The 14688-nt window shown below is 36.0% G+C and overlaps 1 pseudogene; it reads left to right on the plus strand.

The window, feature by feature from the left end:
• Nucleotides 1-1968: 1968 nt before the first annotated feature.
• On the plus strand, nt 1969-12638 carry LOC125386775 (annotated as a pseudogene).
• Nucleotides 12639-14688: the final 2050 nt, after the last annotated feature.

The following is a 14688-nucleotide window of genomic DNA, read 5'->3' on the forward strand; positions in this document are numbered from 1 at the left end:
CGAAAAAGGATACCATCAAACATCCTCCTGAACGACACGTATATAACACAAACACAGCATGTCAAATACCTAGGACTCCACTTAGATACACAACTCACATGGAAACTACATATCAAATCAATAGTAGAAAAAATACAGAAAACAAGGAGACAAATGCATTGGCTAACAAGCCGAAAATCCAAATTAAGCATAGAAAATAAATTGAAAATATATAAAACGATCATAAAACCAATCAGGGCGTACGGAATACCATTATGGGGGACGGCAGCAATCAGCCATATAAACAAAATAGAGGTAATACAGGCTAAAATCCTTAGAACAATAGTAAACGGACGTTGGTACGTCAGAAACGAAGATATACGGAGGGACCTGGGAATCCCAACGGTCAAGGAAGAAATTAGCAGATACTCAGAAAAATACAAATCAAGAATAGCAGCACACCCAAACCGGCTAGCAGCGGGAACGATCAACACTTTAGATATGGAAAGGAAACACCCAGCAGACCTCACAAAGGTTATAACCTATCAGACGCGAGGATGGTACCCCGCTGGTGGTCACCTACATGGAAATAATACCGCTCAAAAATTCTTCCAAATGTCCAGATGGACAAATTGAAAATATAAAGAAATAAATGAAAAGAAAATATATTTTTAATAATCTACAATCTAAGCCTCGAAAAAAGAAATGTTTTGGTATTACACGACTATTAACTCACATTATATCGTTCTCTCATAGACGTACAAATAAATTGGCACATGTTTTAAAACTAAAAGAAGTCATGTTTCTTGATGTGCAAAAATATTATGATAACGGATTGATATCGAAAATTGTTATTCTATATTTTCGACTTTGAGTACACAGGGAATCACCATTTGGCTCGTACCACCGAATAGGGTACCCAAGTGCTAGCCCATTCAATCGATTGTCCTCTCACGTGTATGCGTACTCGACGAAACTTCAGCGTCCATTTTTTCAAAAACGTAAAACACGTGAAAACAAAAGACATGTAAACAAAAAATTTAATAACGAATCCTCTACATTCATAGAAACACTCCCTGCGCACGAGAATACCATCTACTTTCTATGAAAAGCGACGAACAAAATAAAGGAACCAATAAAACTAATCCCAGCAATCAGAAAAGCAGACAACAGATGGGCTAGAAGCATCGAAGAGTAAGCTTCACAATTCTCCAACCACTATTGTAACACATTTGCTCCATATAATACTAACAACAGTAAAACCAAATGTCATTCAGACGAAGACGCGCAAAATAATAGTACTCCAACTAACAAGCACTACACCATACCTAATACAACAGCACAAGAAATTTGAATCATAATCGAGAATACAAAAAACAATAAAGCACCAGCAGTCGACCTAATCAATGGTAAACTCCTGAAAAACCTTAAAGCAATACGTTTAATCGCAATAATATTCAATGCAATTTTAAGAATCCAATACTTTGCTAATCTATGAAAGCTAGTAGAGATCATAATGTTACCTAAGCCAGGCAAAGACCCACACCAAACTGCATCCTGCAGACCAATATTATTACTTCCTGTGTTGTCCAAAATACTAGACACAATAATATACGATCGGCTAAAACCAACAATAGAGGAAAAAGAAATTAATATCAGATCACCAATTTGGATTCAGAAATAAACACTCTACGATGGAGCAAATTTTACTAACAATAGAAAAGAAACAATACTGTACAGCCATGCCATTCATGGGCATTGAGAAAGCATTTGACAAAGCGAACCATGAATCGCATCTGCCACGCTGTTGATCATTCAAGATGACGCTGAAGAATAACAGTTTGCTTCTTTTACCGAGTAGTTTATGACACTATTGGTCATTGAAGAGTTTTCGGGTCTAGACTCTTAGGTCTCGCTCAGCAGTGTCATAAATCCTTACCTATTCAATAGTCTTGAAAAGTATATTTGCATTTTTTTACGTATTAATGAAATTTCATTGTAGTATGTATGTATAAAACTTGTGTAAAAAGATGATACTTTTTATGAAAGAATGAAAGATGAAAGTATTTTAACGTGTAAGAAGCAAAAAAATGTCTTATTCAAAGAGTATTCAAACTAAGAGTATTCATTTAATTCATTCAATACAAATTGTCTTACTTGTATGGGAGAAAGAAAGAGTTTTAGTATTACGTTATTGATAAGTTTAAAAAACATACATAACCTTAATATTTTCATAGAAACAATAACGTTTCAAAAATTTATTCACCCTATCGTAGCATGTATAAGAAATAATTAATTATTTTCCTTTTCTGTCAATCTCACAAATCTGTTATCTATAAAAAAGAGCATTAAGAATATCGGGAACACCTTGTATACTACCTGGTATCATTTTAAGTTAAAATATTTCCTTTTTCCTTAAATTGTTCAAAATATTGTATCTCATGAATTTATTTAGGTACTTCGTAGAAGAAAAGTTTGGTTCAAAATTTGTTGAATCCAGATCTCCACCTTTTCATAAATCCTTTGAAGAAACTAGTTCAATCACGCCTATATTTTTCATTCTCTCTCCAGGCGTTGATCCGTTGAAGGTAAGAAATTTATTCAATAACTACAAACATTCTTTACGCATAACAGATCTGTTAATTTTTTTTATTTACATAACGTCACATCGGCTTATTAGTTATTAGTAACTATATAGTGTTGTGTTATCAATCGAGACAAAAATCCAGTAGTTTGTTTGTAGTCTACTGGGATAGTTTCCAAAAGCTTATCAAGATTCGTCTGGATGAGCTGTTTAAAAGTTTCCCAGCTTTAATCAATGAAATATTTATCACAGGAAAGGAAAACAAAATTTGACTGAAGATTCGTAAAAATCTTTTGTGTTCTTTTTTGTTAAGTTCTTCGCGCCTCCAAGGTTCTGGGCTAAGTATCGTGCAGTCCCTTACAATCTGCTTACTAAAAGGCATCACTACTTTCCCCACTCCGTAACAAGATCCTTTAAACGAATTATACTCTTTATTCTTCTTCCCATTCGCAACGAGACGCGTGCAACCGCGAAGTTAAAATACGACTCTGCGACTACAAAGTATATGAAAACATACATATATATACGTGCTATGCACACGTGCGAAATAGTCGAATAGCGCGCTACTAAACGTCCTTTTGCTGTTAGAATATCAGGAGGCCTTACTGAGAATTATTTATTTATTTATTTATTTATTCATTTATTTATTTAATGTATAGCACTATTAACTTATAATAATAATATATATAATGTATAATATTGTATGCAATACATAACGCTATATAGGGTGAAACTGTAGAAACGTTATCGACCCTCGGATTTCTATGATTTTTGGATATAATGTAGAAATATTTTGAACAACTTTTACCTATATACTATACTGTACATAAAGAGTGAATTTGTTTAATTTTCAATATATTGGCAAGAAACTACCGGCTCAATTATAGTGTATTTCTGCCTATAGATGTTTATCGTGACACAGTATGCATCGGTCTGGTTGCCAGTCGCCGGTCACTTATTTTCTGTTTATTAACAATTATTTAATTATTTAACATTTGAATTCAATACATTGAAGATATTCACTTTTAATTGAGCTATGAGTTACGAGTTATAACAGACTCTTGTAGCCTCGCATGTGTACATTGTGCACGAAGCCTTTAAACTCGCCCGATCGTCGTTTTCAAAGAGAAGATAAGTGACCGACAATCGGCAACCAAACTAAAGCATACGCTGTCACGGTTGCACAACTGCAGATGCAGAATTCACTGTAATGATATTGATAGTTTTTCTTCTGTCACTTCTTATATAGGAAAAGATTATTTAAAATATCGATTTCTACAACATATTCAAAAACATCGAAATCGATGAATAGTTAATGTTTCTGCAGTTCCATCTATCAAATCATATTGTCTTCAACGCTATTCAATTTTTATTCGAAAGATTTTGCTATAAAGTAAGTAATTTTCTAATAGTTTGGAATGATGAAGTCAGATTCATCCTATTTAGCGTAGATTATCATACATTCAAAGGAATAGCTTTCTGTTTGTTCATTAATATGGCATTACTTAGTTTTTATCTAAGTAGGAAATGTAAACATTTTCTAATGTAATTTCAATATAAGAGCTAATGGAATTTTAAGATCACTTTTCAAAAGAACGGTTCCTTTGCGACCCATGGTTCCTTGCAGATATTACGTGATCCATTAGATATCCATTACGCGACGCAATAAAAAAATTTGGCTTTGAAATTCTGTTGTACGGTATCTTTTTTTAATAAATCTCCACTGATCTGAAGATATAGGATCATCTACCAAAGTCATGAGATATAATTCTTGAATACTCTGAACAAGCAATAACCTCTAACCAAACTGCACAACATTTAATAATTTTTTTTAATGCAATATAATTGTAATACCTTCTTACTCTTCTCATTTCTTAAACTCCGTTGCTTTCGGTGACATATCTTTTGTTTACCAGTTTATAACCTGAATCGAAGATAATTAAAATTAAGAATTATCGATACCTAATAAATTATACAAGAACATGTTACGAAAATCAACGTAATCATATCGAATATGTATTTAGAATGACGACAACGATAAAATTTCAGGACGTTGAAAAACTGAGAATGCAATTGAGTTTCACTTTTGGAGGAAGAAATTTCCATAATGTGTCACTGGATCAAGGTCAAGAACCCATAGCTGAAGAAACCATAGAACTTTCAGCGAACGAAGGCCACTGGGTAAGTTTGCAAAATGTCCATTTGGTGAGGAAATGGTTGCCTACATTAGAAAAAAAGATGGAATAATGCTCGAAGAATCCACATGATGATTATCGATTGTTCATCAGAGCGGAACCCAGTCCTGATCGTCATGAATCAATAACACCTCAGGTAATAAATAATTATATAATTTAAAAAAGCAAAAGAAAATATGCATTCTTAATTAAGCTAACATGTGCTAATTCTATTCTTTAACCTTCCGTCGGTAATATGGTTTTCCACTACCGCGGTCGGCATTACAGGTTTTTCAGTAACTGACCTAATTTCTTACTGTTCTTTGCTTTAAAAAAATCTAAGAAAATTCTGAGATACCTAGTATAGTTCCTAATTTACTATATAAATGATACCTTAGCCAATAAGTAGATAATATCGATAAGGAACACTAATTACTAAATGTAGGGTTCGTTAAATTGTACACAGGGTATACTGAAATCAGCCATAAAGATCACAAACGAACCACCATTTGGAATTCAAGCAAACATCCATAAAGCTTTGGATAACTTTAGCCAGCAAACTTTGGAGTCCTGCGGCAAGGAAACCGAATTCAAAGCAATAGTATTCGCACTTTGTTATTATCACGCTGTACTTGCAGAACGTAGAAAATTTGGAGCGCAAGAATGAAATAGGGTAAGTGACTTTAAATCTTAATGGATCATAACGTTATATTAGAAATTATGGATCGAAGATTTGTAAATGTTGAAACATTGAGAGAATGCAAAAAACAATGTTTACGATATCTTGTGTGAATAACTTGAAATTAATACTCTTTAACAGATCTTTTATTAATCATAAGACATATTTCGAATATATCTTTCAACTGTGGTATAATTTAAAACGTACTATAACTGTCTTCCTTGTAACCTGCAATTAAATTAGGCAAAGCTACTAATAAGATAAAGCATTCCATTTTACTAGTGATAATATTAGCAAAGTTCGTAAATTATATTCTTTGATAATTGTTTTTTTTTAGTCAATATATGTTTTAATAATAAATTATTAAATAATTTAGAACGTAACTAAGCAGAAATAGCAATTAAACAAATTTCTCCGTTACTATGTTGATAATCGTTGTTAAAATATCACATTTACATATATATATGTCGTATATGAGGGGACATCGGGGCCTTTCTATTGGAATTTTTGGGAAGATCCCCAATACTTTAGTCTAAACTATTTTGTATAGCTCTACTTATATCGTAAGATTTAGAAATAGTTGTTATGATTCAATCCTATTATGTTTGCCCGAGATTTGTGACGGTGGGCTTGGGCTCGAGGTGACACGGTTGGTCGCCGAACGTGGCCGCGATCACGGGATGAACGTTTTTACCTAACAGAGAAGTGCCAATATTGTGGGACACACGTTGTATTAACAATCAAACCCCGGGCAGGAGCAATGTCAGCTCTACGCGGGTCTGCCTAGCAACGGCGGCTGGAATTTTGTTGATATCCCCGGGCAATACGCAACGAACAAACGCTATCGTAAGGAGAGGAAAATTCCCATCAGTCTATTATTCTTGCGATCATCTTGGAGAGTTGAACACGTCGTCTTTACGTGCATTATTATACCGAGCGTTACAGAAAACGTTACTTTGAGTTACCCCGTTGACCGTGGATTCGTTATTGAACCTAAGAACATTGTCACTAACATCTCGAGTGTTTAATCAGCACGGTTATTTGTCAAACTTTGTAAAAATCAATATTCATACCAGTAAATATAATCTCTACTGTACAACAACGATGGCCAGTCCGAATGAAGATTCGTTCCACGCCCATGAACCGAACGTTAACCCGACATCAGAAGTGGGATCAGTGCCGGTTATAACAATGCAATAGCATATGAGTATCATGCGCGAGATAATTCACACGCTAGTGCAAAAACCGAGTGCGGAACCTAAAAATTTATCGCTACCACGTTTTAACCCTGAAATCGCGGGCTCCGATTCAGCTACATGGTGCGCAGTTGTTAATCTGATTATGAAGGAAGCTACTTTACAAGGCAGTGCGTTACTTTCTGCTTTGAGTGGTGCTTTAGAAGGTTCTGGAGCGCAATAAATTACGCAAGTACTGGTTGGTGGAGATATTACCTGGTCAAAATTTAAAGAACTTTTTATCGCGCGTTTTGGTGGCAAAGAGACAGCAACCTCAGCGCTAATGAAGATGTCCAATGAAAAACCACTGAAGGACGAAACCACGGGAGCTTTCGGCATTCGTCTCCGTTCCTTCCTGAAGGCGAGGTGGGAAAATTTAACTTTGGCTGAGGTAATCAACGCCTCCGTCCTTTTTCAATTGGCTTCACAAGATCAGCGTATTGAACGAATAGCACCTACGAATGATATCAAGATCGAGGATCAATTTCTAAATGAAATGCGAGCTTTCTCTTACACGAAGAAGAGGCCGGCGCCTTCGTCAAACAATTCATCAGTGGCTCCTGCAGCTAAACGACATAAGCCTTCTGACAACCGTATTAAGTGCCTCTGGTGTGGAAACCACGGACATAAAATAGTGGAGTGCCGTAAGAGAATAAAATTTGAGCAGCAGAAGAACATACGAAACCCAGAAGGAAATCGACCAGCCGCATTGTCAAAGGTGTCTTGTTTCAAGTGCCATGAGAAGGGTCATATCGAGCCTAATTGCTCGTTATTGCGGAAGGAAAAAAAGACAATAGTAGCACACCGAAAGTAAACTATAATTCCAATAACGAGCGTCTAGTCGACTTTTGCGTAGCGAAAGCTTCAATTGGTAAATTAAGTCATCTGGGTGAGTCGTTTCCATTTTACTTCGATTCTGGAGTCGAGTGTTCGCTGACTAAAGAATCCGTAGCCTTGAAATTTTCCGGCAAAAGAATGATTGACATAGTAATAATGCGAGGAATAGGAGATACTTCTATTAAATGTACATCACAAATTTTGTCCGTTGTACGTATTAATGGTTTTACATTGGAGATAATTTTTCATGTCCTTGCAGATAGTTATTTAAAGTATGATATAATGATTGGTCGTGAAATTTTAAGTCAAGGTTTTGACGTAAATATCACACAGAACAACATCGTTATTTGTAAAACAAAAACAATTAATGCATGTAACAAATTCGCTGAAAACGAGATCAATATTAATGAGGTCGACACTGATGTAATTGGTAATGATAAAAGCCGATTAATTTCTGTTCTTGAAAAATTGAAAGATTCACTCATTACGGGTTTCCCACGTGCTCGCGTAAATACAGGTCAGTTAGAAATACGGTTAATTGATCCTAACGTCATTGTACAGAGAAGTCCTTATAGACTTAGCGAGGGAGAACGAAGAATCGTACGTGAGAGAATAAACAAATTAATCGAAGCAAAAATTATAAGACCTAGTAATTCACCATTCGCGAGCTCTATGTTACTCGTGAAAAAGAAAGACGGTTCAGATAAACTATGTGTGGATTTCCGGGAGCTAAAGAAAAATACGATCGCGGATCGGTATTCCCTACCCCTTATTGCGGATCAAATCGCGAGATTGCAAAAGGCGAGGTACTTTATTAGCTTGGACATGGCCAATGAGTTTCACCAAATTCCCATTCATCCTGATTCGACGGAGTATACAGCGTTCGTTACCCCCGACGATAATATGACAATACCCCCCCGGACAATATGAATACATAACGATGCCGTTTGGACTGAAAAAAATGCATCGTCCGTTTTTCAGAGGGCCATTCTCAATGCCTTAGGCGACATCGCTTATTCATACGTTGTTGTTTATATGGATGACGTCCTAATTATTGCCGGCTCGATAGATCAAGTTTTAGAAAGATTTGACATCGTATTAAATGCCCTCGTAAACGCCGGATTTTCTTTTAACTTCGCTAAATGGTCTTTTCTAAAGACGTCGATACTCTATTTGGGATATGTAATTCATAACGTAGAAGTTCGTCCCAACCCGGGTAAAATACAAGCCTTGAGTTCTTTACCCGCACCAACGACCGTCACACAACTTAGGCAGTTCATAGGCTTAGCCTCTTATTTCAGAAAATTCATTCCTAAATTTTCACAGACAATGAAACCCCTGTATGCGCCCACTTCAGGTAGCAAAACCATAAATTGGACGGTTAAACACGAAAAGATGAGGCAAAAAGTAATTTCTATCCTGGCCGGTGCGCCGGTATTAATGATATTTGGCCCTAATTATCCTATAGAATTACATACTGACGCTAGTTCGGATGGATATGGGGCTGTTTTAATGCAGAAAGTAAAAGATAGAAAACATAGTAGTAGAGTACTATAGTAAAAGAACTAGTCTTGCGGAATCCAGGTACCATTCGTAGGAATTAGAGACGTTAGCAGTTGTAAACGCTGTTAAACATTTTCGTCACTATTTGCATGGACAAGAATTCCTTGTCGTTACTAATTGTAATTCTTTGAAGGCATCCGGTAATAAGGTGAGTCTAAATGACAGGGTTCACAGGTGGTGGGCTTACCTACAAACCTCTAGTTTTAACATTATATATCGAGAAGGTAAACGAATGGCTCACGTAGATTTCTTTTCGCGGAATCCCATAGATATTGATTATACCAAAATTAACAAAATTAAAGAGAAAGAAATTAATCTGGCTGAAATCTCGGAAGATTGGCTATTAGCCGAACAACGTGATGATCCTCAAATTTCGGAAATCGTTATTAAATTGCAAAATGATGATCTCGCGAAAGATATCGCAAATACATACGAATTACGATCTGATACCATTTATCGTAGAATACAAAGAAAAAGCAGAACTCTCTGTTTGCCTATTGTCTCAAGAGATTTTAGATGGTCTGTTATTAATCATGTGCACCAGTCAATTATGTACTTGGGTTGGGATAAAACGCTTGAGAAGCTGTACGAGTATTACTGGTTCGAAGGAATGGCGAAATATGTTCGTAAATTCGTAGAGAACTGTCATGCTTGTCAAGTTTCGAAAGCTAGTTCAGGTAAAATACAAACTGAATTACATCCTATACCTAAGACCAGCATGCCTTGGCGTACAGTTCACATGGGCATAACGGGCAAGCTAAGCGCTAAAAGTGACTCGAAGGAATATATCATTGTTTTGGTCGATGCTTTCACTAAATTTGTATACCTGCATCATAGATAGATTTTACCTGCGTAAAATAGATTTCCTTAATACAATTAAGGCACTTAAGTCTATATTAAGCTTAAGCGCTATATTTTTATTCGGGAGTCCTAGCCGGATAATAGCGCATCAAGGAAGATGTTTTACCGGTAAAGAATTCTAAGATTTCTGTCAAAATCAACAAATTAAGCTCCACTTAATAGCAACCGGTGCTAGTAGAGCCAATGGGCAGGTAGAACGCATTATGGGTACGTTGAAAAATATGTTTACAACGGTAGAATCGCCCGGGTAGTCATGGCAAGACGCGATTGGCGAAATACAATTGGCTTTGAATTGCACCATCAATCGTGTGACTGGATCGAGTTCGTTGGAATTGCTACTTGATAGAACAGCAAGACTCTACGATTTATCACTGTCTGACAATGTTGAAGAAAGAGAAATAAATATCTCCGATGTAAGACAGCAGGCCGTACAGAACATAGAGATTAACGCCCAATACGATAAAAAAAGATTCGACAAAACGAAAGCTAAAGTGGTTAAGTTTAATCTTGGTGATTTTGTTTTACGCAAAAATGAGGAGAGAAACCAAACCAAATTAAATCCAAAATTCAGGGGTCCATTTGTAATAGCAGAGATTTTGGAAGGAGATAGATATGTTTTAAAAACATTGGATGGTAAACGAACATACAAATACTGTCATGATAGGTTGAGAAAAATGTCAGATAGTTGCATTCCTGCTGAGTTAGATGTCTGTAGTGATGACGATGGCAGTGACAATGACAGGGGATCATTAGCACTATGAACACAATACTACCATTCAGTATTTCCACACACAAGCTTAGTACGACAGTGTACTAGCATTCAGTATTTCCACACACAAGCCTAGTGCGATGATGCACTAGCACACAAGCCTAGTACGACAGTGTACTAGCATTCAGTATCTCCACACACACGTCTACTGCGACAATGCACTGACATTCAGTGTCTTCACACACACCCAGTATGGTAATATGACCCAACAAATTGAGATTCATCCATATACGAAATCGAAAATGATCTGTCATGTCATTACGGTTTTACTGGTAATTCACAGAATGCAACTAGCACTTTGAATACTAATCATAATGTTACTGATTGTTGTTTTTCGTTTTTTTGCTATTGGACATTCGATCAGAGTTTTTGTTGCTGCACTGGACCCTTGGCTTGTTGGGACATTTGGTTAAATTGTAAATAATGTCCTAGCAACCGCGGCTGGAATTTTGTTGATATCCCCGGGCAATACGCAACGAACAAACGCTATCGTAAGGAGAGGAAAATTCCCATCAGTCTATTATTCTTGCGATCATCTTGGAGAGTTGAACACGTCGTCTTTACGTGCATTATTATACCGAGCGTTACAGAAAACGTTACTTTGAGTTACCCCGTTGACCGTGGATTCGTTATTGAATCTAAGAACATTGTCACTAACATCTCGAGTGTTTAATCAGCACGGTTATTTGTCAAACTTTGTAAAAATCAATATTCATACCAGTAAATATAATCTCTACTGTACAATAACGATGGCCAATCCGAATGAAGATTCGTTACACGCCCATGAACCGAACGTTAACCCGACATATATATAATTTATGTATGTATAATGTATGTGTATTGTATACATATATATGTATACTATAATATATGTATATATAAAATTTATGTATAACGTTCAGAGATAAGTAATTATTAATATAATTAGATGTAGTAACTTAATGGGTCTAGAGGTAGGACAAGTAAAGATGCTTTATTTGTTAACAAGTTGGTATAGTTTGTGTATTTAATAACGATGAATATAATAATAAAGAGTGACAGATTATTCAGTTATAAACAATGTCAACGTGTTCGTTCGGCTTAGCGGCTTTATACATCCGACCTCTCGACGTGTGTTCTTAAAATCTTCAATGAGGACTATCCTTCTTAGATCATTTCTTGGTCTTCTCCGGGAGACGACCCCCACTACGCTCGGATCACGCCAGCGTTAGCGCCTATGATCACATATGCCGCATTCTTTTGAAACAGACAGCCGAAATCGACGTTTCTGGAAGTCGCTGCTTGGATGCGCTCGTCGATACACGGTATGTCCCTCGTCCGGAAGACAAGGCGATCCGCCTGCGACATTGTATGACCGCGAGCGACGGCCAGAAACGCAACCTATGCTAAAACCTCGCAGCATAACAGAACGTACACCTCCCTCTTTTCGATACTATATAAATATGATATTAGCAATTATTTTCGGCAATTTTTTCAAACAACACTTTCCGTAGAATAATTTTCTGATTAGTACAATGTGATTTATTCTCATTCAAAATTTGTTTAAACAAATTTATATAATTATAACAAGCTTATAAGTTATGTACTAAATTTACACATATATGTATGTTCAAAAAACCATTTTCTTTAGTGTCCTATCCATTCAACTTCGATGATCTAACAATCAGCGTATCTGTATCATTTAATTAGCTGGAAAATAGTATCAAAGTACCTTGGGAGGATCTTCGTTATTTATTTGGAGAAATAATGTATGGAGGCCACATAACAGATGATTGGGATAGAAGACTATGCAAGACATATTTAGTAGAATATTTGAAAACGAAATTAGTTGAAGGTATATATGGTAATTTACAATTATATTTCCAACATATTCGGTATATTAAATCTATTTTTAAATACAATTTTTTCTATAAAATTTTAAGTTTGTAAATTCTTTATTGGTCTCTTCTTACAATAATCAAAACTTTTTAATAGTGAAACAAAATATGATTTATATCAATGTATTTGCTTTAAGGATGCATATAATTCTTTACTATTTAATGATTACTATTCGTTTTCTTTTTTTATTTTGTATATATTTGAGGTGTTGGTAGTACGTGTAGAGTGCCAAAGAAATACTCGGCGTTTTGTTTAATGGTATATTTATTCTCGCTTAACGGCTTTGTTACAAGTTTCGACTCGCGACTTGAGCGAACGACAATTTATTCACGTTTCTCGATTTCGACTGCTCAACCACGCTTCTCGGTCACTACTCATCTCTCAATCCATTTCGTTTCTTTTTGTCACCTCTCAATATCGATGGCTCATCAGGCCTGTCGACACTTACGCTTCGTCGCGACCTTGCTTATGTTTTGTTGGTCTCTCGTAAACAGTCTGTTGTCACGTAAAATAAGAAAAGGAAATCTCAGATGAAAAGAAAAATAAAATGTGAAAAAAATAAAAAGAAAATTTATTTTTGAACACTTAGTTTACACTAATTACGATTTGGTTCTGAGCTCCAGCCGTGACTTTCCAAGACTGAAGCTCTTACAATTTGACTTTCGATGGGATCTGTTTCTTTTTTCCTTGTTACCCGTCAATATCCCCACTATCCACGCGTTTGTTAGGTGTCCGCGACCGTTGTCACGCACGCCTTCTTCTAGAACGTTCGGCGGAAGGACCGTTGGGATATGGATGGCTCATTAGGCACTTCGGCGATATACATTGCCGCCGAATGCCGCCACATCTTTATCTCCATCATCAGTCCATCGAATTTGAAGGATGCCGGTCGTGACATACCCCCCTGGTTAGATCGTAATAGAATGGAATTATTGGTTCTCTAAGATCGTAATAGAATGGAATTATTGGTTCTCTAAGATCGTAATAGAATGGAATTATTGGTTCTCTAAGATCGTAATAGAATGGAATTATTTTTAAATGTAAATCAAAGGATATGTTTACACCCTTTTTTTTCGTCCGATCTTGATATGGTTATTTCCACACAATAGATCACATCTTTTGTCTGATCGCGCTAACGAGGGTTTTTGAAGGATTTGCGAGGAAGTGTATTTGCAACAAAGTACTGAGATCGCTATGAGTTTATTTTCTGCATGTAATGGTAAAGTTATTTTGTTAATCTTAAATATAGTAACTGCACAATATTTGATAGTGTTCGAGAAGCTAATGATTTCAGCGGTGCAATCATGTTGTAGTTTCCGATCGTGAATTGATTGAGTTTGTTTACAGAGCGTAATTCCTACCCCGTGGATTTAAGGCAACTAACTAAAGGTATTATTACTAGTGCTAGGGTCAGCATTATCCTGAAAAAAGTACGTTTTCAATCGGTTACCATGTATCTTTTTCTTAACATTATCAATAAAAGTAATCTAATAAGGGGATTCTTTGGCTCTGATGCGTGTTAGTTTCTCCTTTTGACATGTGTCGTATGTTTTCACGAAGTTTTCTACTCTTTCTAAAAGTCCGGAGATTTTGAACTTATCCTTGATCCGTTGATACGTTTTCTGTATCCTTAAATGTCCTACGGTGTCGTTATGGTTTTCCTTTATTGCTTGTAGTATTTCGTTTTCGTCTAGTTTTAAGATGGGGTTAGGCGCATAAGTAATTTTCTTGTATATGTCGTTAAAATATATTAGCATGAGTTTAATCTGCGTTTTCTCTAATTCAGTGAAATCATTATTTCCTATGCCAACTTTTGTTGTATCTTTAAGAATTTTGTAAAGTTTTCTGATCCAAAGTGTCTCGTCGTATTCCTCTAAATCGTTTCGAGTTAATTGGCAAAATGTATCGTCATTCGGTTTAATTTTTAAGAGTTTCGGATTCTCGTTTTTGTTTTTCCATGCGTTGAATGCGTTAGTGTGATCAATTACTAGACCGAGGTTAACTACTTCGTCGCGAGTTACCGCGTGAACTCTAGATAAGGCATCTGCAACTGTGTTATCTTTAACCTTTGTATATTCGATTTCATAGTCATATTCTCCAACGAATCAGTCTGCTAGAGGGGTCTTTGC

Source organism: Bombus terrestris, chromosome 17 (genome assembly GCF_910591885.1).
Source record: "Bombus terrestris chromosome 17, iyBomTerr1.2, whole genome shotgun sequence".
Lineage (NCBI taxonomy): Eukaryota > Metazoa > Arthropoda > Insecta > Hymenoptera > Apidae > Bombus > Bombus terrestris.